This window comes from Prionailurus bengalensis, chromosome C2 (genome assembly GCF_016509475.1).
Source record: "Prionailurus bengalensis isolate Pbe53 chromosome C2, Fcat_Pben_1.1_paternal_pri, whole genome shotgun sequence".
In the NCBI taxonomy this organism is placed as follows: domain Eukaryota; kingdom Metazoa; phylum Chordata; class Mammalia; order Carnivora; family Felidae; genus Prionailurus; species Prionailurus bengalensis.
Window position 1 is genome coordinate 90,089,020 of NC_057350.1, and position 22,795 is coordinate 90,111,814.

The 22,795-nt window shown below is 38.1% G+C and overlaps 1 protein-coding gene across 5 annotated transcripts in view; it reads left to right on the plus strand.

Moving 5' to 3' along the window:
- The window catches only part of TBL1XR1 (TBL1X receptor 1), a 180,244-nt gene that overhangs the window by 69,659 nt on the left and 87,790 nt on the right, over positions 1 to 22,795 (plus strand). For 4 of the 5 annotated variants that reach the window (XM_043594874.1, XM_043594876.1, XM_043594875.1 and 1 more), the window contains exon 2: positions 22,446 to 22,514. The gene's annotated coding sequence lies outside the window, so the exon portion shown is untranslated. The remainder of the gene's footprint in view (positions 1 to 22,445; positions 22,515 to 22,795) is intronic. The other variant, XM_043594878.1, reaches the window with a different exon arrangement.

Here is a 22,795-nt window from a genome sequence, read left to right on the forward strand (position 1 = left end):
CAAGGTACATTTTAATTTTGTGCAGGATACTTAGTTGTGCCTTTGGGTGACCATACCATGGCCAGATTTTCAGCCTTAATTGGAAAGGACACTTAACACCCTTAACAGGATAAAGCCAGCAGTTTTAAAATTTGTTTTGTACTAGTGATTATTTTTTAATCTTATTTGATAAAATCCCATACTTAAAGAATTACTACCTAAAAGTTATATTAAATCTTAGTAAATTACCAAAGATACACTTGAGTGATGGGGGTGTGCAAAAGGTAGAGTTTGTTATCTGCATAAAGGAAATTTCTTTCCTGGCCCTAGGTGACCTAGAAAATCAGAAACTTCAGTACTTTTTTTTAATACCACAGAAGTAGTGAATACATATAATAAAATGAAAAAAAAAAATGAGGCTTCTTTACTAGGCCTATCCTCAGGAGACAGCAGTGTTTAAGAACTTGTATTTTGGTTCTTGTGTTATCATTACATGTTTGTTTATGTCTTTCTTTATCTGTTAGCTTGAGACACAATTTATTTTCTATCTTCAACTCCTAAATAAAGTGTCCTTGATAATGTCTTAGTGAAATAGGTGTTCTTAGAATAATGTCTGGGGAGAGAAGATTGTTTTAGAATGGCATAAAACGTGAGAGTGCAATAAGAGGTTTATTGGGTAGGAGAAATATTGGGAACTGTCAGGAAAAACATTCCTGTGTTTTCCTTTACTTACACACATAATACTTCTGACACTTTTGATGACCAAACGTGTGGTAATTTTTTTCACATCAAGCAATTCTCTTCAGCACCAGCTGGGTGTCCTATAATTCAACTCAGTTCTGACACTGTCTGCCTGGAGTTAGCATCAGATCCCACAGGGTAGGGGCTCAATCCCACAAGACTGCCTCCAGTTCAGATGCTAGTCGCATGTCCCAGGTTGTTGCTTCTGACTGACTGGCAGTGAGTTGGAGTCCTCTGACCCCCCTGTGGGTTTCATAATTTGCTAGAGTGGCACACAAAACTCAGGGCCCGCTTAACGTTTACCAATTGATTATAAAACGACATGACAAATGAACAGACATTTAGGTGGAAGAGGTAGGTGTGGCAAGGTATGGGCCCATGCTTTAGCTTTTGACGTGTATACTACCCTCACAGTACCTCTGTGTGTTCAGCAATCTGGAAGCTCTCTGAATTTCGTACTTTTGAGATTTTTATGGAGGGTTCATCATGTAGGGTGAGATCAATCATGAGCTCAGTCACCATTCTTTCCCTTCCTGAAGGATGAGGGAGCGGGGCTGAAAGTTCCAAGTTCTGATGAATCATGGCTTGGTCTTTTTGCTGATCAACTCTCATACTGAAGTAGAGTCCTTATCACCCAGCAAATTCCAAGGCATTTAGGAGCTCTGTGTGAGAAATCAGGGTCAAAGACCAAATATTAGCACAAAAGATATTTCTGGTGTTCTTGTCATTAGGAAATGACAAGTTTTAGGAGCTCTTTGCTAGGTACTAGGGTCAGAGACATATGCATGTATACATGTATATTTTCCCCCCTATTTATTTCACAGCAACAAATGGATCAAGTTAGTATTCTAGATAGACTTTGAGAAAAAGTCTAGTATTTCTTTGTGTCCTCCTTGTATACTTAATTTTAGTCTAGGAATACATCTCTGACTATAGTTGGACTTCAAGGAGATTTACCCTCTGCCAAGTTGTTTTCCATTCAGAGAATTCCTTGGGGACTTGGAGTTTGAAGAAATTCTAGAAGTTTATTTTTGCATGTATAGCATGGTTATAACTAAGCTGTTCTTTCCCCCTTTATGCGTAAAGTCTGTGGTCCTTAAATAGGCTCTGAATGAATGAATGAACATTCAAGAACAGTTCAAAGTTTGAAAAGATTGAGTGGTTTTGGAAGAACAGGACTTCTATATTCAGTTTCTTAGAATGCAGCTTAATAGTAGTCCTTGCTTGAACATTCTACAGTTACGTCCCGAGGTTCTGGCTGAGAACATGGATAAAATAAGGGAGGGGGAAAAATTAAAAATTTATATACTGTGTAGTAAGAAATGTATAAAAGGCCATTGGCCCTAGACTTCTGATTTCTGACTGCTTAATACTTTGCACGGTATGGAAAATAGCAAATTGATGGGTTCAGTGGTCTTGGTTGATAATTCACCTTAGGGTGATCCCATTCTGCTCTTCAGTACTTCTTCTCTGCCCTTTTGAATGAAATAGCTAGTTTTACTTTATATTTCTCCCAATCAATGACATGGAAATAAAGTGGAATTTATTAAAGCTCCAAGTGGGATTTGCGGACTTCTTTCAAATTAGAAAATTAGTCACTGTACTAGTGGAATTTGAAGTTAGACTGACTCAAATTGTTAACCTCTTTATTATTACACTAGAGAAGATGTGTATTAATAGAACTTATAGAGCATGTTGAATTGTCCGGGGTAGGAAACATCAGGGAGAACCAAGAGCTTACATTGCCTAAAAGGAATTTCCTGGAATGGGAAACTGCAAGTTATTTCCTATTAATGTTTTAAAATTATTTTGATATTCTATCTGGAAAGAAAATGATTTCCAGACTACACAGGTATTCAGTAGTTTATATGACATTCAAAACCAAAATAAAAGTACTATTTTTAAATACTGTGTAATTATGTAGAAGGCTTAATGAAAGCCTTATTAAATTTACCCTTTGTTTGCTATCACTGTAAGTATCCATTCCAGGAATTCAGTGCTGCTCTTTAGGCACTAGTTTATAGCTTCTCAGCTACTATTTAGAAGCCAGAGTCTAGGAATAATAATATCACACTAATATTTCTTTAAAACATGGACATTTGAGGGGTGCCTGGGTGGCTCAGTCGGTTAAATGTCTGACTTTGGATCCAGTCATGATCTCACACAGCTTATAGGTTCAAGCCCTGCATCAGGCTCTGTGCTGACAGCTCAGAGCCAGGAGCCTGCTTCGGATTCTGTGTCTCCCTCTCTTTCTGCCCCTCCCTGGCTCGTGCTGTTTCTTGCTCTGTCTCAAAAATAAACAAACATTAAAAAATTTAAAAAACGTGGAGATTTGATTAATCCAGGACCCATTATAGATGATTGGTTGTGGTGTTAATTAAAACATGAGTATTGTTTTTTAGAGACCAAAATCGACTCACTCCTGCTTCCGTGACGGGTAATCCTCTTTTTTCTTATTTTATATCCAATATTTAATCCAGAAATGATACATTATTTTCAGGATGCTGGTAGCAGTCTGTTTAAAAACAAAGTTGCATTTTTGTTTTATGTAATAAATTGTTCATTAACATTAATGAAAACACAAAGCATTCTGGACATTTAGATTGGGTATACTGAATGATAAGTTTATTTAATCAAGGCTGTGGTTCTATTAAAGGACAGCTCAGTGTGTCCCGTCACTCACTAAATCTGGTAAAATAATGACTGCCAGTAATTAAGTGCTTTTTCTATTTCAGGTAAGATTATATGCTTGATATGCATTCCCTTATTTAATTCTTAGAAGAGTAGCCCTCTGGGTAGGCAGTGCTAAAATCCTCGTTTTACAGATGAGGAAACAGGTTAAGAGAGATTAAATAAGCACCATTGCGTCTCATGCTCAGTAAGTGGTAGGAGTCACAGTACTGTTGCCTTTGGTTCTGTTCTGGTTCTATGTGTGATTTCTTTTACCTTAATTCTTAGAATTTTGTAAAGAATGGATGAAGCTTTGGAATGGAAAGGCAGTGTAAATATTTACTGAATAAGTGAATTGAATGAATTGAGTGAATACTAATATAATTAATTGTAAAGAACCAGACATTTGTTTGTGACTATTGTATTTTGTGATGTTTTATTTTTTTTTTTTTTTTTTTTTTATTTTTTAAAAAAAATTTTTTTTTTCAACGTTTATTTTTTTGGGGGGACAGAGAGAGACAGAGCATGAACGGGGGAGGGGCAGAGAGAGAGGGAGACACAGAATCGGAAACAGGCTCCAGACTCTGAGCCATCAGCCCAGAGCCGGACGCGGGGCTCGAACTCACGGACTGCGAGATCGTGACCTGGCTGAAGTCGGACGCTTAACCGACTGCGCCACCCAGGCGCCCCTATTTTGTGATGTTTTAAATGAAATGTCCTGGCACAGGGTTATTGAATAAATGTGGGAAGGAGTACAAGATTTGGTGTGGTTAGAGGAGAACAAGGACATGAAGTATTCAGGTTGTCAGAGGGGGAAAAAGCAAAAAGTAACTATGATAGGAGGTATGAGATAGGGATATAATTTCAAAGTAGCCACCAGTAAATCTAGAAGATCTGAAAATGCAGAAAAACTTCATTATGTTAAACACGTAAGGGACATATATCACTATTCTTTCAGATGTTATTTCCTCCAGTGTTAGAATGCCAGTAGAGCAAATTTTTCTATCTTTCTGGTCTTTCTTCCCAGGACCTTGGGGTCAGAAACTAACGATGAAAGGCATCCCTGCCTATTGTAAGTTGATCTCTTGGAGTAGTCTTTCCAGTTTTTTGTCTGTATAACAATGAAGGAGAAGTAGCAAACCTTAAACCTTTCTCAGTGAACTTAACTTTAGCTGTTGATACTTTTTTCTCTTCATTCAGTTCTCTTTTGCCTTCCTGGTTCCTCTCCTCTGGCCTAAAGTAATTAATGGGATCAGAATCAAACTGTGTACTCTAAAAAAAGCAAAACTTAAGCCTTTTAAGAGCAACTACTGTTTTTTAATTTGAATGTGCATTTTAAAAAGAGTAGTACAGCATTAAAATGTTGCACCAGGATGTGATAATTATAATAAAGTGTTTAGGTTTCTAGTGAAGGGGGATGGACATATAAAATATCTGCAGTGGTGATAGAGCTTCGGTGGGGTATGGGTGATCTAAAATTTAGCTAGAGGACATAGCTTATCCAAAGTCATGAAGACATAAGGAACTAAAAATGTACTTGTGAAATAACACCCTAGAGATAGAAAGCAATGGTGTTTGATGATAGGTAGGTAGGTAGATAGATAGGTAGGTAGGTAGGTAGGTGTGGGAGATAACGAGAGGAGAAAGAACCGTATTTCCAGTGTGGGTGACTGGATGTCGGAGCCATACAAAGAAGTAGAGAATATAGAAAGAGGAACAAGTTTGGGATGGGAGAGGAATTAAGTATATACATAGTAAGTTTGAAATGCTCTGGGGACCTCTCTGGGGAGAATGATGTCCAGTTGGCTTCAAGTAACTCAAAACACTATTTTAAACAAATCTGGCAGGAAATAGCTATTTTTTTTATTCCGTTGTCCTCAGTGTAAGGAAGTCCATCAGGCGTATTGCCTTGGTTGAAAAATGGCTACTGCTTCAGGAGGCATCAGGTTTAAACATCTGCATCTGTTCTCCATTTTTAGGAAAACAAAAGATTCCCTAGCTGCCTCTCTTGCTGTGATGGCTGGGAGCCCCTGCACCCACCCCTATTTCTGCTTAGATCTTATTAACCAGGCTATTTCACATGGCTACCTCTAGCTGCAAGAAAGGCTGAGAAAGTATTATGTGGATATGTTGCTACTTTGAACAAAATTGGCATTATGTTAGCAGGGAGGCTGAAGGCAACTAATAGTTGTTATGTAAATAAACAGTAACCCAACAGAGAAATCCATTATTGCCTCTTTCACTTGAAAATTACAAAACCCACAGACAAACAATAACAACAAAAACAAACAAACAAAAAAAATCTGAATTTTCACATAATCAAGTGCTGTTCAATTATAAATTTTGGGGTGCATGCCTATTAAAAATAATTTTTTTTGCTTTGGATTTTATCAAAGTTGATGGGGAAGCAGATTGAGCTATGAAGAATGGGTGGTAGGATTCAAGGAACCAGTAGACATTATAGATATATTTAGGAAAGAGAATTGATCAAATTTAGTGATTGATATGGCTGACAAAGGAGACAGGGAAGAGTCAAGGATAACTTTCAGGATTTTGTTTTGGGTAATGAATATTAAACCAAAAGCAACACAGTATTTGCTGCAGAAATGGCTATAGTGTTTTTGTGCCTTCCAGGACTTTTGATAAACTTCCAAAAGTAGGAGGATTATGCATTTTAAAATTCCATGCTCCCTAAGGAATTCTGATATATAAATAAATATAACCTAACCCTCATCAGTGAAATTCCTGATTTCTGTTATGTATCTGTTTTTAAACAATTAAACCTACATAGTGTTTCAAGAACTAGTTGGTTGTATGAAACACTCGAAGTTCAGAGTATTTGGAAGCTGGGTAATGATAGGTGACAAAAAGTAGTATTTATTGGTGGGTGGATGTAAGCTGTCTTCAGGTGGCTGCCTGTGATCCTTGCTGTGCTGATTGTGCCCTCCCTGTGGCAGTAAGAGAACATGGCTATAGATCTCTTTCTCCTAAGTGATACTTTCAACTTTCATTAAAAGATCTTTATCATGTTGTTGTAAAGGAAAATTATTGGAAACAAAAGCTTCGAAAAGAGATTCAAGAGACATAGAACAGGAGAGTGGTTAAGAATTTAACCTGGCATCTGATGTCCGCTTACTTGGCCTTACTGTTGATCTTGGTCTAGGAACTGCTCTGAGCCTTAGTTAACCTGTTTTTGAAATAGATGCAATACTTACTATACAGCTTGTTATGATATTTAAATGATACTGAGTGTGCAAGCAGTGCAGAGTTTAATATTTCACTACTTCTTGTAAGACTATTTAACTTCTGGGCCTCAATTTCCTTTTGAACTACACTGCTTTAGCTTTGTTTAGCCTTCATATCATCAAAAGAGATTTTCTATGTTGTTTGTAAGATATCTTGTAGTGTGTTAGTTTGGTTTTCTCTCTGTATTGGCATATTTCTCAATTCAAGCCAGTCATTGCTTATAGGAGGTGAATTGCTCCTAGAAGCTTTAAGTTACAGGTCCAAGACCACTGACAACCTAGAGGCAGAGTAGAGATGAGTACCCACGTGTGTTGTAAGACAAGGAGTCACCAAACCTTTTCTCTTTCTGTGGATAAATAACCTTGGTTCAGTTTTGGCTGTGTTTCATTTAAAACATAAAAGTGGAACGTCCAGCAGTATTACCAGCCAACATGGGGGCATGGCAGAGTGGTCCCTGACTTGTGAACTGCATCTGGACTGGGAGTACATATGTGGAGGGAAGGTGAGGTACATTCTTACAATGGAGCATATGCTTTGATGGGTTGGATCCGCAGGAAGCTAGGCCCATGAAAATCTTACCCTTTGTGGAGTTTGTGGTTTTTAACCCAAAGTAGCTTCCATGTCCTTTCGCGAATTCTTGCTCCCTCATACCTGAGCAGTGAAGTGGTGGTGGTGGGACGGAGAGTTGTGAAGACTATAGCTCCTGGATTGTGTGTTCTGCTGATACGCCTGGCTTGAAGCTCTCGGATAGTCTTTTCTTGTCCTATATCCTTCCAAGTAAACTCAGTAGCCGCCTTTGTTTTTTTGTGAGTTCATCTAATCCAATCTGAGTCATCAGAATGCTCTTTATCTGATTGATTAGCCTTGACTTGAAATCAAGAGGCCAGTGAGCAGTCCTATGCAACAGATTTTCATTCTGTTTGTGGCAAAGATAGTTTCCTCATAGTATTCTTTAAACAATTTCTGGCTTATATTCCTTCTTAAGGAGAAGAGGTTGAGATTTAGTTGCCATTCCCCTATCTGCACAGATCCTCACCAGCCCCTTGTCTTTTAATACTCATTGGAACCCAGAATTCTGTTTTAGGTATGATAGTAGGCACAGTTATCGAGATAACTTAATTTTTTTCTAGGAATTTACAGTTGGAGGTATTGAAATAAATTCAGCTAACCTTTTTAATTCTAGCTTTGTGCATTTTCATAAACTAGTCTCACTGTCTCTTTATTTTTGTTCTCAAGAATATTGGTTGGACACAGTAAGGGGGGTAAATGACCAACAGTTCTTTTTAAAAAAAATTTTTTTTTTTTAAGTTTATTTTAAAAAACGTAAAGGGCATGAGCAGGGGAGGGGCAGAGAGAGAGGAAGTGAGCAAGAGAATCCCAAGCAGGCCCCACACTGCCAGCGTGGAGCCTGATGCGAGGCTCAAACGCATGAACTGTGTGAGATCATGACCTGAGCTGAAATCAGATGCTCAACCAACTGAGCTGCCCAAGCTCCCCAAGACCAACAGTTCTTAATAAGCATTTGAGGAAGCCTTGGTCTATATCCCACATTTGGGTTTTGTTACTTTTCCCTTGTTCAGTATTTTAAAGTAGTGATGGCAGGTAAATATACGCAGTATCAGGTACAATGTAAACCTTTGCTGGATATTTAAAAATTAAGCCTGTGTCTAAACTGCAGTAGAACTTAAAGTGACTAGACATTCCATTTCACTGGCATATTTTTCTGTTTTATTTTCTGGGTTTTGTTTTGTTTTGTTTTTGTATTTTGTGTCTGGAAAAAGTTAGAAGCTTTTTAATGTTAACTGTGCAAGAATGCTTGTGTGAAAAATACTTTGATTAAACAGACTGGGCAATTACAAAAGTTTTTAAAAATATAACGTATCTTCTTTCTCATTTGATAACATTTATGATGGCCTCCATAATATTATAGTGCTAAATATTTATTTATAAAATTATTTTTAAAAATATTTTTAAAGTAATCTCTGTGCCCAGCATGAGGTTTGAAGTCAACCCAGAGATCAAGTGTTTCCTGCTCTACAAAGTCAGCCAGCCAGGTGCCCCTATAATGCTAAAATATTTAGGTAAACCTATCATTTTATAATGCCTAATATCTACCCTAGAATTATAGCTTTATAACACACAGCAAATGTAGGCAAGAACAGGTAGCTCAGAGGAAAAATTAGAGTAATTGAAACATAAATGAACTGTTTGATAAATATACATGTTCCAGGTATGGCTTCCAACAAACATGAACATGATCCTATGGTCACAGTATTAAGGTAAAGCACCTCCTCGTATATGATTGTCTGCATACAGAACATAGAATACGCAGGAGCTTCTTATCTTGCCAGCACTCACTTGAAATACAGACTGGTTCTGACCATCCTACATATTACTGTTTCAACCTGGGGGCACCACCTCCTCCTCACAGAAAACTCCTGAACTCCTGACCTTCCTGGTAGTTTTTCTTTTTTCATAGCTTGTCATCTCCTACATAACGCTTAATCCTAAATTATGTTGGAATTTAAAGTCTCCCAGGGCAAGGATCTTTATTTATTGATGTACTTTACATTGTCAGTAAAGGGCTAACTTTCAAAATTAACAGTGTTTAGGAGAGAGGTTAATAAAATTTTTCTTCCTCTTTGCTTTCTCCTCAGAGTTCTATTGTCTACAGCCAGATAACTCTTTTAACAGTCAGTACAGACAACAGCCCAACAATGACAATTCTACCATCTAATGTGGCTGAAAGATGAAACATTGGCATTAAATTCTGTTGCTTCCTAATCTCCTGAAGGAAAATCTGGCTTCTTAGTTTCTGTTTTCTCGAGTAACTGATGCATCACTAATGGAGAGAGTTCATTTATAGTATGTAGGTCCTTTGTTGTTGAGGGAATCTCTGGTTGCTTTGATATTAGAGAACTGGGAAAAGATCAGAAGATTGACATTTTGTTTTATTTATTTATTTTAATTTTTAGCATTTATTTATTTTCTTTGAGAGAGACAGAGCGTGAGCAGGGGAGGGGCAGAGAGAGAGTGAGACGTAGAATCCGAAGCAGGCTCCAGTCTCTGAGCTGTCAGCACAGAGCCCGACGTGGGGCTTGAACTCATGAACTCTGAGATCATGACCTGAGCCGAAGTTGGACGCTCAACTGACTGAGCCACCTAGGCACTCCTGACATTTTGTTTTAAATGCAGTTCTGTCTATAGATAGTTTAATGAAGCTGATTTAAAAAATAATTGCAAATCTACAGTTTACTTGTTTTCCATATTTGTAAGTTATATTATGACTTACGGTTATTAAAAAAATGTAAAAAACATCTTTTGCAATAACATTTTAGTTCACCTTATACAAGTGATTTTTGGTGTCCACTTGTCGTTAAACCATGTCAAAGCTAAAATACAAGCTCATTTTCTCTTAATTTAAAATACACATAACTCATTTCTTCTCACCCACTACTTAAAAATTTTTTTTAATGTTTATTTATTTTTGAGAGCGAGAGAGACAGAGCATGAGTGGGGGAGGGGCACAGAGAGGGGGAGACACAGAATCCAAAGAAGGTTCCAGGCTCGAAGCTGTTAGCACAGAGCCTGACGTGGGCCTCAAACCCATGAACTATTAGATCATGACCTGAGCCAAAATTGGACTCTCAGCCGATTGGGCCACCCAGGCGTCCCAACTTCTCACCATCTACTTGATGAACATTAGCTAGTTTTGGCAAAACTTATGGCTAACATGTTTTCCTGCTTGCATTTGCTGTGGTGAAGAGAGTTCATTTCCAGGACCAGTCTGTTACTCTCTGCCTTCATTGTTCTTTCTTTGCTTGTTTATTTTTAATACTTCCGGTTGCTATTTTTATAATCTCATGGTTAAGTCATAAACAGGTTTGTTTTTTGTTCTTTTGCTTAGAACCTGAAGTTTTTTTATCTTTTAATACTATACTCTTCTTAACCCTGTTGTGGCCTTTTAAACTAAGCAGTTAACAATTAGCTGCTAGTATTTATTAGTATACTGTGTGAAAACATCTTTAGGAACTTAGTAGGATTGGTGCCCTTATTTTTATTATTTAAAACAATTTTTTTTTTAATGTTTATTTTTGAGAGAGGGAGGCACAGAATCAGAAGAAGGCTCCAGGCTCTGAGCTGTCAGCACAGAGCCTGACGCGGGGCTTGAACTCAGGAACTGCAAGATCATGACCTGAACTGAAGTTGGATGTTTAACTGACTGAGCCACTCAGGCACCCCTATTTTTATAGTTTCCTTTGAGAGAGAGAACGCATGTGCACACATGAGCGTGGGAGGGGCAGAGAGAAAGGGAGAGCCAGAATCCCAAGCAGGCTCCGTGCTGTCATGACAGTGCAGAGCCGGATGTGGTGGGGCTTGGTCTCACAATCTGTGAGATCATGACCTGAGCTGTGGTGAAGAATGGAGGCTTACTGACTGAGCCACTCTGGCACCCCAGTGTGCTCTTGTTTTTGAATCATTGCTTTTTATTTATTTTTTAAACAATAAACTGAACTCTGTTCATACTTGTTGGGCTATCAAATACACTCTGCAGAGTATAGCATTTTACAGTAGCCTCATTTTACACATGAGGACATGCTTATGGTTATATGGATATGATATGAAGGGGTTAAACTTGTAAACAGTAGTTCTTTCCATTCTACATCTGTCTTCTTAAAATTTTTTTTTCAACATTTTTATTTATTTTTGGGACAGAGAGAGACAGAGCATGAACGGGGGAGGGGCAGAGAGAGAGGGAGACACAGAATCGGAAACAGGCTCCAGGCTCCGAGCCATCAGCCCAGAGCCTGACGCGGGGCTCGAACTCGCGGACCGCGAGATCGTGACCTGGCTGAAGTCGGACGCTTAACCGACTGCGCCACCCAGGCGCCCCTACATCTGTCTTCTAAGTGTCTGAAGATCACAGAGAAATACTGAAGTTTTAATCCTTTTTTAATCGAACTTCATTGTTCCATGTGGTGCCACATAAGACAGTGTTTGAATGCCTTAGAAAATTTCTTTCCCACTAAATGGCTATAGTTTAGTGGAGAATGCTTGAATGATTTTTTTTAAGTTTATTTATTTATTTTGAGAGAGAGAGAGAGAGAGAGAACAAGTGGGGAAGGAACAGAGAGGGAAGGAGAAAGAATCCCAAGTAGGCTCCTCACTGTCATTTCAGAGCCTGATGCAAGGCTTGAATCACGAACCATGAGATCATGACCTGAGCTGAAATCCAGAGTTGGATGCTTAACTGAGTCACCAGGTGCCCCTTTAATAATTTTTTTTTTTACTTTGTCTGTTAGTTTGATTTTTTTAATGTCTTTTTAAAAAATGTTTAATTATTTATTTTTGAGAGAGAGAGAGAGAGAGAGAGAGAGAGAGAGAGAGAGAGAGAGAGAGAGAATCCCAAGCACACTCCAGACTGTCAGCCCAGAGTCTCATGTGGGGCTCAAACTCATAACCGTGAGATCATGACTGAGTCGGTATCAAGAGTCAGATGCTTAACTGACTGAGCCACCCAGGTGCCCCTATATCTATCTTTTTTAAAAAAAAAATGTTTGTTTGTTTGTTTGAGAGAGAGAGAATGCAGGCAGGGGAGGGACGGTGGGGGGTGGGGCGATGGACAGAGAATCGGAAGCATGCTCCATGCTGACAGGCCAACAGCAGTGATGCTGATGCAAGGCTTTAATTCACGAACTGTGAGATCATGATCTGAGCTGACTGAACCATCCAGGCATCCCTTTATACCTTTAGGTTATTTGTCCTAATAGGTTTATGCTCCATCCTGGATCAGTAGAATTTTGGGTGGTCTTGGGAATTACTTCAGTACCAACATAGTGTATTGCCTGATAACCGTGTGTGTGTGTGTGTGTGTGTGTGTGTGTGTGTGTGTGTGTGTGTCAGAGAGAGAGAGAGAGAGAGAGAGAGAGAGAGAATGTGTATGTATGAATAGTTTCATTGGAAAAAGTAATACCTATTCCTTCATGTATTGTATTTGGCTGCTTTGCAATATAATAACAGAGTTGAGTAGTTGCGACAGAGACTGTGTGGCTTGCAAAAACCCAAAATACTTAACTTTCTGGCCATAATTTGCCAACCTCTAGACCATTGCTTAGCAGTGCCTAAAAACTTAAGATGAAGCAGTTGTAGTATTCATTTAGTCTCAGTCTGTACTTTATTATAACTTGAGTGGTAGTCAGGGAGAGGAAAGTGGTGTTTTGTATTGAAGTAAATAAATTGAATTAAGAAAATGGATCTTCTTTTCATGACCCCTAGAGAGAAAAGAGAAAGAGGTAAGGGTGTGTGTGTGTGTGTGTGTGTGTGTGTGTGTGTGTGTATGTGTGTCCCCGTCCCCATCCCCATCCTCGTCCCCCATCCCCACCCTCGTCCCCATCCTCGTCCCCCATCCCCGTGTTTGTGTGTCCTGAGTGGGTCAGGCAGACAACATAGCTTGTATTTGCTTGTTTAAATGTTTCATTTTAAATATGGTGAAAAAGCTAAATGGAAACCAATTTAGCAAACCAACATCAGATGAGAATTTGACATTTTTTAGAATTATAAATATGTCATTTATGTTATTACATGTTTAGAATGAATTTTGCCAGAAGACAGGATAGCCCTGATTTTTTTCAAAAAAAAATTATTTTAATGTTTATTAATCTTTGAGAGACTGAGAGACAGAGCATGAGCAGAGGAGGGACAAAAAGAGAGCGAGACACAGAATCTGATGGAGGCTCCAGGCTCTGAGCTGTCAGCACAGAGCCTGACGCGGGGCTCAAACCCGCGAACAGCGAGATCATGACCAGAGCCGAAGTTGGATGCTCAATTGACTGAGCCACCCAGGTACCCCAGGATAGCCCTGATATCTTAAAGGACTGTATTTCTTTTTTTTTTTTTTTGATAGAAACATGGTAGTTAAATGAGCTTGTTTTAATTCACTGAAGGCAAAGCATTTGTTGGTACTGTCTAGATTATACCAATTTTAGAAATATGAACTCAGAGTAAGCAGTTTCTGAGTTTTTTTCATGTGAAAATCTGTAAGGAAATACTCTTAGTAAAGACACACAAGAATGACTTTTACATCCTTCAGCAGTAGATAGAAATAAAACATTTTAAAATTCTGAACCCAGTATCTATTTTAACATAAATGCATTTTTTTTCTTTGTGCTCAGAAGACTTCAGAATGACAATTTTCATTTAAGTAATTATCTGCTAGCATGTTCTTAATTTTTTAAAAGTTAAGCTTATCCTTTTACAAAGTGAAAGTCGAAGATTTAGTTTTCAAGTGTGATGGAGAAACTCTGTGCTTCACTGAGAGGGTCAAGTGTGTCATTTTGTCACTCTGTGTTGTCACAGTAAGGTGTGTGCATTGTCACTGTGTGGTTACACAGGACAACTGCCATGTTCGGGCACACTCCACATCTGTTCTAATTTAAAAGTTTTACCAATGATTAATTATTTTGAGTAGTAATGCTGTTAAATGAACTTCTGAAAGACCTAGTATAACTGGACTCTTGAGTCATGGTAGCACATAGCACAGCAGAATACGAACGGGCAGTTTGTGTCCTGCATAGAAGTGCACGGCCAAGGGGACAAGTGGATGCTGACATCCAGGCCACACTGTCAGCAAGCCATTTCTCTCATGTGGGACGGTGTCCTTTCAGAGGGAAGGGCTCCTTTTTCTTACATATGTTATTTAAAAATGATTGCATGTGACTCCTATGCCAGGCACTGTTGAGCACTTTATAAATATCAAATTATTCAACTCTTAACAATTTATTTTCCGTATGAGAAAACTGAGGCACCAGGAGTTTAAGTAACTTGTCTTAGATGGGCTAGCATTCTAAATTCCATAGCTCCGAGTCAAGTCTAATCTCTGTGGCTCCGCAGTACAGGCTTACCTCCCTGTACCATAGTATGGCCTTTTTATTTTTCTAATTTGTCCTGCTAGGGTGTCGTTTGCACAGAGGTGCCACAGAGGCTGCTGATGGCCCTGATAGCACATTTGAATGCCAAGTTGAAAGGAATTGGACAGGGGGCTCCTACGACAACCGCCCCCGCCATCATGTGGCAAGTAACTTTCTTGCTGAGTGATACATCCAGGTTTTGTTTAACTTGTGTGACTTTGTTTAACTTTTGTTTCACTTCAATTGACTTGTGTGACAGTTTTCCATTATATTGAGCAGAAAAAAATATCCTTCTATAATTTCTCCCTACTAAGTTTTGTCACATGTAGCTGAGTCTCAGGCTTTATGTGCCTTTTTATCTAAATGTGGGTATCAGCATTGCTCCTTTTGTGCTTTTTGAATGATAACTCCCCTGTTTTGTGTTCTTTTTCTGGGTTTCTTTCTAAGGTGTTCTCACTATTATCCTCCCTTTTCTTTTTTTTTTTTTTTTATTTTTTATTTTTTTTAACGTTTATTTATTTTTGGGACAGAGAGAGACAGAGCATGAACGGGGGAGGGGCAGAGAGAGAGGGAGACACAGAATCGGAAACAGGCTCCAGGCTCTGAGCCATCAGCCCAGAGCCTGACGCGGGGCTCGAACTCGCGGACCGCGAGATCGTGACCTGGCTGAAGTCGGACGCTTAACCGACTGCGCCACCCAGGCGCCCCTATCCTCCCTTTTCTAATTCACTTTTGGGGAGAAGGGTGGCATTTATCTTTTGTTCCTTACTGTTACTCTTGAAATCAAATTAATAAAACTTTTACTTGATAGTGTGATTCCCACTCTAATTCTGAGAACTACTCACTTTGCAGTGCTAATAGTTGAAAGAAGTGATCCCTCCATGCTCCCCCAAGATAGATTATTTATTAAACTCTGACTAGTCCCCATCGTGCCCTTTCCTGCCACAAAGTCCAGTGGTTTTTAACCCCCACTTAGAATCACTTGGGGGAGCTTTTCATGCAGTTGATGGGCATATTGTTACTCTAGACCAATTAAATCTGAATGAGGGACCTACTTTGTCTCACAATTAGGTTAGAATCTGGAAGGGCATTTCTGTAGGACACAGAAAGACCCAATATCCCTGGCATGACCATTTCATTTCTGCTGGGAATGTATTGTTCAGCAGAATGATTTTTGTGTTGTCCTAATTAGCTGTTCAAGTTCTTGGTATCTTGAATCAAATATTCAACCCTTGGGAAGAGTGAGAAACTTAATAAAATGTAGGAATTCTAACTTGTTAAGTGCTGGGTACCTACCTACCTACATGTGTGATCATAGGCAAAGTCTCGTTTTTCTTTTCATCCTGTTATTTATTAGACCCTGATGCTTTTCCTGTTCTTTTTCATCCTCCCTCTACTTGTTTCTTTCTACTGAAAAAATAAAAAGTTGAGCTGTTATCAGCTTTGTATGATCTGTCAGATTTGTCATATTTCTTTTTTTTTTCTTTTAAGTTTATTTATTTTGCAAAAGGGAGCGAGTGCACAAGTGGAGGAGGAACGGGGTGAGGGAGAGAGAATCCCAAACAGGTTCCATATTCCATGATCATGACCTGAACTAAAATCAAGAGTTGGATGTTTAACTGACTGAGCCAGCCAGGCATCCTCACATTTGTCATATTTCTAAGATATCATGAATTATAAATTGCACCATTTATTTAGTAATAGTTTTTTAGAGAAGGAAATTATAGTTACTTTGTTGATATATTCACTTTTATTTTTCATGTAGCTGACAATAATGTGTATTTATCTATACATTTTGATATCACCTTTCGAGTATCATAACTCAAGTTTGAGTCTAAGCGTTTTCTCATGTTCAGCTTCTCTTAATATTTTGGAAGTTAGTGAACTGGAAACTTTTGATGGGCAGATTGTAGTGCCTAAAAAATAAATTTGACTTTCAGTAACACTTGAAACTGCCAACCAAACTTTAATTTTAAAAACACTGTGGTTTACTATAAAGAGAATTTCTGGTTTTTATTGTGTTTAATTGCATTGCTTATTCTCTAATGGGCAGATCTCAGGGTACTTGATAGCTCTTTGTCTTATTCTTGCACAGTAATTTTTTTTATATAAATTTAATGTACAATTCAACCACATGTGTTGCTACCAATGAAATTAACTTAAGTGTAATAGTAGCATGATTAGATACCAATGCATGTTTAAATTGTTATTGATGTGGGTTTGTGGTACTGAGTATATCTAATTTTTAGGAAATAGGGATCATAATACACAGCTTTTAAATCCATATTTTCTGAGTCACCTAAATAACAAAGAGAAGTGGAAAATTAGAGCCAGTGATGGCAGAGCTGTTTGATCTGACCATTCTGCCTTTCAGTCTCATCTCAGGGTTGGTTTCTTTAGGATATTCCTCCTGTTACAGCTCCTTCCCCTTCCCCCTTCTTAATTGTCTGGCTGCCTCAAATATTACCCGTGTATGTGATAGGGTGGGAAATGAGATGGGGAGAGGAGAGGTCCAGACATCTAGATGCTTGGAGGCCTTGATGAATGCTTAGTATGTTACTAGAAACTGGCATGTGAAGGAAGACAACTTATTAAGTCTTTTGTGAAATGGATCAGTGGAATTGAGAAGATTCAGTTGAAACACTTTGCTTTACGAATGTATTTCTTTTTCTATGGTTCCAGTTGCAGGTAATCACCATTTATTTGTTGTTTTCAGTCATGTACTGAACAATTTAATTTGGACTTTATCTGTGACTTTTGTTAAGAAGTTCATTTAATAAAAATCTTTCTGGGGACTTTGGCTCAGGTCATGATCTTGTTGTTTGTGAGTTTGAGCTCTGCATTGTTAGTGGGATTTGGGATTCTCCCTGCCACCCCTCCCCCCAACTTGTGCTCTTTCCTTCACTCAAAAGAAATAAACTTAAAATCTTTCTAAGCAGATTGATTGTTATGTTTTCCTCTTAATTCTTGGAATGATTCTTCCAAATTCTGCAAAATTATAAATTCATTTGTAATTTCTATTTGTTAAGGATACCAGGTACAATTTCTTGAATTTATTTCTGGCTACGAGGTAATAGATTCGATTCTGTTGCTACTTTAAATTATAAGCAAGTTTTTGTTTTGCTTGTACCTTTCCCTGGGGAGAGAACCCATAATCCATTAGCTTTTTAAGAAATCTGTAAATCAAGTAAATTTACTTCTAGAGACTGGAGGGCAGTAATTTTGAAGATCAGTCAAAATATACTGTTGTGCTGTTTTAAAAGATTTTTGTATCTTAAAAAAATTCTAATTATATCTAGGTGGTAGATTTTAGGAGAGGTCTACTGAGTTACCAGTGTCCTTTTCTTTTCTTTTCTTTTCTTTTCTTTTCTTTTCTTTTCTTTTCTTTTCTTTTCTTTTCTTTCTTTCTTTCTTTCTTTCTTTCTTTCTTTCTTTCTTTCTTTCTTTCTTTCTTTCTTTCTTTCTTTCTTCTTTCTTTCTTTCTTTCTTTCTTTCTTTCTTTCTTTCTTTCTTTCTTTCTTTCTTTCTTTCTTCTTCTTCTTCTTCTTCTTCTTCTTCTTCTTCTTCTTCTTCTTCTTCTTCTTCTTCTTCTTCGATGTTTATTTATTTTTGAGAGAGAGACAGAGCACAAGTGGGGGAGTGGCAGAGGGAGAGGGAGGCACAGAATCCGAAGCAGGCTCCAGGCTCTGAGCTGTCAGCACAGAGCCCGAGGTAGGGCTCAAACCCAGGAACCCAGGAACCATGAGATCATGACCTGAACCAAAGTCAGATGCTCAACCGACTGAGCCACCCAGGCACCCGTGATGTTTATTTCTTTTGAGAGAGAGAAAGAGAGAGAGAAGGGAAGAGGCAGACAGAGGAGAGAGAATGAGAATCCTAAGCAGGCTCCATGATCAATACAGAGCCCGACATGCGGCTCTATTCCATGACCCTGAGATCATGACCTGAGCAAAAGTCAAGAGTCGGAGGCTAAACAAAGTGAGCCATCCAGGTGCCCTAGCAGTGTCTATTTTTGTGCTGAAAGCCTTTTCTAAAATTAATACTTCAGTTATTTCAGGTAAAATGTTATGAAATATAGATTGTAAGAGCAAAGCTTTTTATTTGGATACAAAACCAAACATTTGGCAAACATTTATTTCATCATAAGAAGTAAAGCAAATGGGTTATAGTTTATGTAGTATGCAAAGTAGTTGGTAGGTTTACACTAATTTTATAACGTGATTGATCACATGCTCTTGAGTCGTCTTTAAATGGCAAAATAATCAGCTTTTATTTGCCACTTCCTGGAAATGGTACTGAAATTACTGGTTATATATAGCCAGGATCTCCTAGACATCTTTAGAATAAAAATTCACAGTTAAGTTCTTTCTTACCAATATGATTTATTTGTGCTGTAATACAGTTTCTACTGTTTTATTTTCAAATATGTATCTACCTATTCCCACATTATATTATGGATAATATGATACATCATTATGGATCTTAAATACTGTGTGTGTTCTGTGCACTATTCTTAGTTCTTTTGTGGGACAGCAAGGTGACCGATAATTCCCTGGTCTCAAGAGGTCTGGCAGGGGAGGCTTGATAGTAAGCAGTAACACGGTTGTAATAAAGGAGGCTCATTTTTGTGTCCTTGGGTAGTAGGATGCGTAATCAAGAGGGGAACCTGATTTGGGCTGAACCTTGGAAGAGATGGACTCGGTTAGTGGCCAAAACCACATAATAGAAGGAAGTTCCTGGTACAGGATGAGTAATGTCATGGCAGCCAAAGTGTGCAGAGAACAGAGACACTGGTGATGTGCTGGTAAGAGTAGAGGATATTGGGCAAGTGTGGTTATATGTTTATTTTTGAGAATGAGTGAGCGGGGTGGGGAGGAGTGGGGGTGGGTGTTGGGAGAGAGAGGAAGAGAGAGGATCTTAAGCAGGCTCCACACTATCAGTACAGAGCCCAGCGTGGGACTCAAACTCAGAAACTGTGAGATCATGACCAGAGCAGAAACCAAGAGTTGGACACTTAACGGACTGAGCCACCTAAGCATTCTGGGCAAGTGTGATTACTAAGGCAGGTGTAAAGGATACACATTTTGGGATTTCTGGACAACTTGAATTACTTTAGTACAAATAGTTTTAATATACATTCTGTCAGGTTATCTTAAATATGCATTAGATTTTTGTAATTCTTTGGAAGAGTATATAATTATATCTTTTAAAATTCAGATAATTCATTTTATAAACTTAAGAATTATGTGATATATATGCTTTATATATGCCCTCCAAAATGGCCAGGACGTGGCTAAATAAGTTGACTAGGAAAACAGCTAATGTAGGGACTTCCTAAATTTTTCAGATTGTATTATATGTGCAAATGGGCATACCTGTTGACATACCATTTTCCACAGATTTATTCACTCTTGAAATCCTAGAATCAAATATTTATTTCACTATTTAAATATTTATTAAATTACTATTAGGACTCTTTCCTTTAAGGAAATATAGTCTAAAAGGAAAAGCTAAATGAGTCAATGAAGAAAACAAAAGTAGAGAAAAACTAATTAGAGAAAACTGAGATTAGAGACATCTATGAGTGTGATGGAAGAAAGACTCACTAATCACAGAAAAGGAAGAGAAGAGAACCAGGCAGAGGAGGAACAAGAAAGACTAGCAACTGGAATGATCTAATTTAGTATTTTCCAAAGGTAGGTTTATTTGTGTGAGTTTGTGCATGGTATGTGTGTACACACCCTGGTAGTGAAAAACAAGCATCCTTTGGGGTACAGGACTCTATTAGTCTATTTATGTTTGTTTTAAATTTTAAAAATTAAATGTTACTAATATCTGACAGATGGGTTAAATTTGCACCCTCATTCCGCCCTGATGTCAGAAAGTTCTATCTAAAGTGGTACATAAAGGGATTGAGGAGGGGGGAGCTCCACAAGGCAGTTGTGGCAATCCCAGTCATTCACTTCTTTTCTGGGAGTTGCTACAAGTCTGAGCTTACTATTCTAAGTTTACTTGTGTTTGATAACGTAGACTTATGGAGTAATTTCAACTGAACCCTGCAAAACAGACAAATAATTGAAAGATTCATGCAAAAGAAACTGTGAGAAATGTGAATAAGAATAGTAAAGAAGCAAATGGCAGAGCTGATACTTAAACTACGAGAATGAGCTTTTTTACCTATTATGATCTAATTATTTTAGAAGATGGCTAAGCATATAAGAGATTATCAAAAAAGATATTTGACATGTAGGAATACATCTTTGTTCCTTCAGTTTTCTATGTTTTAAAATACCTGTAATTTAGGGGTACCTGGGTGGCTCAGTCGTTTAAGCATCCTACTCTTGATCTTGGCTCAGGTCATGATCTCACTGTTGTGAGATCAAGCCCCGCATTGGGCTCTGTGCTTGAATAGCACAGAGACTGCTTGGGGTTCTCTCCATCCCTCTGTCTCTGCCCCTCCACTGCTCACTTGCCAAGTGTGCACACACACATATACACACACATACACATGCTCCCTCCCTCCCTCTCTTTCTCTCTCTCAAAATAAATAAACATTAAAAAAAAAGTAAAATGTGTGTAATTCAGTAGCACATGTTAATTATTTATAAATAACTAGAATGGATGTATGCCCAAACTTTTCTCTGTTAAGGGTGCTCAGTCAGTTTTTGGATAACAAGTAGCCCTATATAGCTTATAGCTCAAAAACTCATGAAAACTCTGATAAAACAATTGATGTTCATAGCAAATGACCCTGAGGTAAACAGTTCTAGCTGTAATCTAGTTTTTGTTTTGACTCACTTATGATGTCTGTAGAACATTTGTCCAGTAGGTCTACAAAGGATCTACCAACTGGTTCACAAGTGTCTTGTGCCAAAAGACCTTGGTGCCTGCAGAGGCTGATATGATATTATATGTTGATGTAACTGTGTATAATTTCAGTAAGTGTGTGCCATGTTTAATAAATGTTATTTTAATTCCTAGATATTATAACTTAACTACCCGAAAGTTACTTAGTAGCCCTGAAGTTGTTTAGATTGGCCATGGAGTTGGCAGCACAAATGAGAGTTCTAGTTAATTAAAGATAAGATCAGAGAGGAGCCAACTTAAAGGGATTATATTCTTTCTACAGTTATTCAGTGTATTTGCTTAGTTATCTTTTTAGTGTTTACTGACTTAATTCACTGGTTTGGTGGAGGAGGTAAAGCTCCTGCATTCCTTTCTGTGGCATCAGCTTGCCCTGTTACATAAAATTGTACTCTAGCACGTGGTGGAATCTGCACTGGTCAGCGTTAGACCGGAGAGCCACCACTTTGACAGGGCGTCTGAAAAACAACTTGTATATTTTACACAGAGGGACACAGAAAATAACGTGCTGTGACTTAGCAGTTGAGATGATGGGGTAAACTCTGTAAAATGTAGACTCTGAAGCGATTAAACTTTAATAAGTTTTGATTGAAATTGTTTCAAAACCAATCATGCATTTGTTTTTATTATTAAACAATATATAGAAGATAAATTCATACCAGTCCTTGCGGCTTATGATCATAGATTATGAACATGCTATACTGGGCCCTATCGCAGTAATATTTGCACCAGTTAAGTTGAATGGGGGTGAATGTACACTTTGTGCAAATCCATCTTTTCCAGTCTCCCTTTTGTTCATTGTGTCAACCTTTTAGGAGTGTTGTAAAGATTCAGTGCCTGCCACTTACTACCCCAAAAGTTGCTGCTGTTGCTTATATAAGATAATAGTTGTTTAGGGGGGGAAGGATAATCGTTGGTGGCAGGGACCTTACAGAGGTAAATAAAAATAATTTGATAACATGGAAACTTGTTGTGGGAAATCTCTTAAGCTGAATTTGTTTTAGGGCACACTGAATATTGTACTTTCCTTTTTCTCAGCAGCAGCAACTTGTGATTGGCGGTACCGGATATTCAATTGCACATCCCCACATCAATGCACTGCCAATGGTAAGAATTCCTCCCACTCCGAATGGTAGAGTGTTTTAATTGGTCTTTTTATTATTCTCTTACTTGGGAGGGTCTCTTAAGAATTTTTAAAGTTTGTCATAGGTTGACAAAATATATCTGTGTTCCCAGAGTAGAGAAATGTTTTAAAAAATATATGTAAGGTAAGGCACTTAAAGTAATTAATTTTTGATTATTTAGTTAAAAAGGAAAAGGGCGAACCCTTACTTTGGAGAGTTCCATCATCTATAGATTGTATAACCACTTGGCTGTAGTTATCAGGA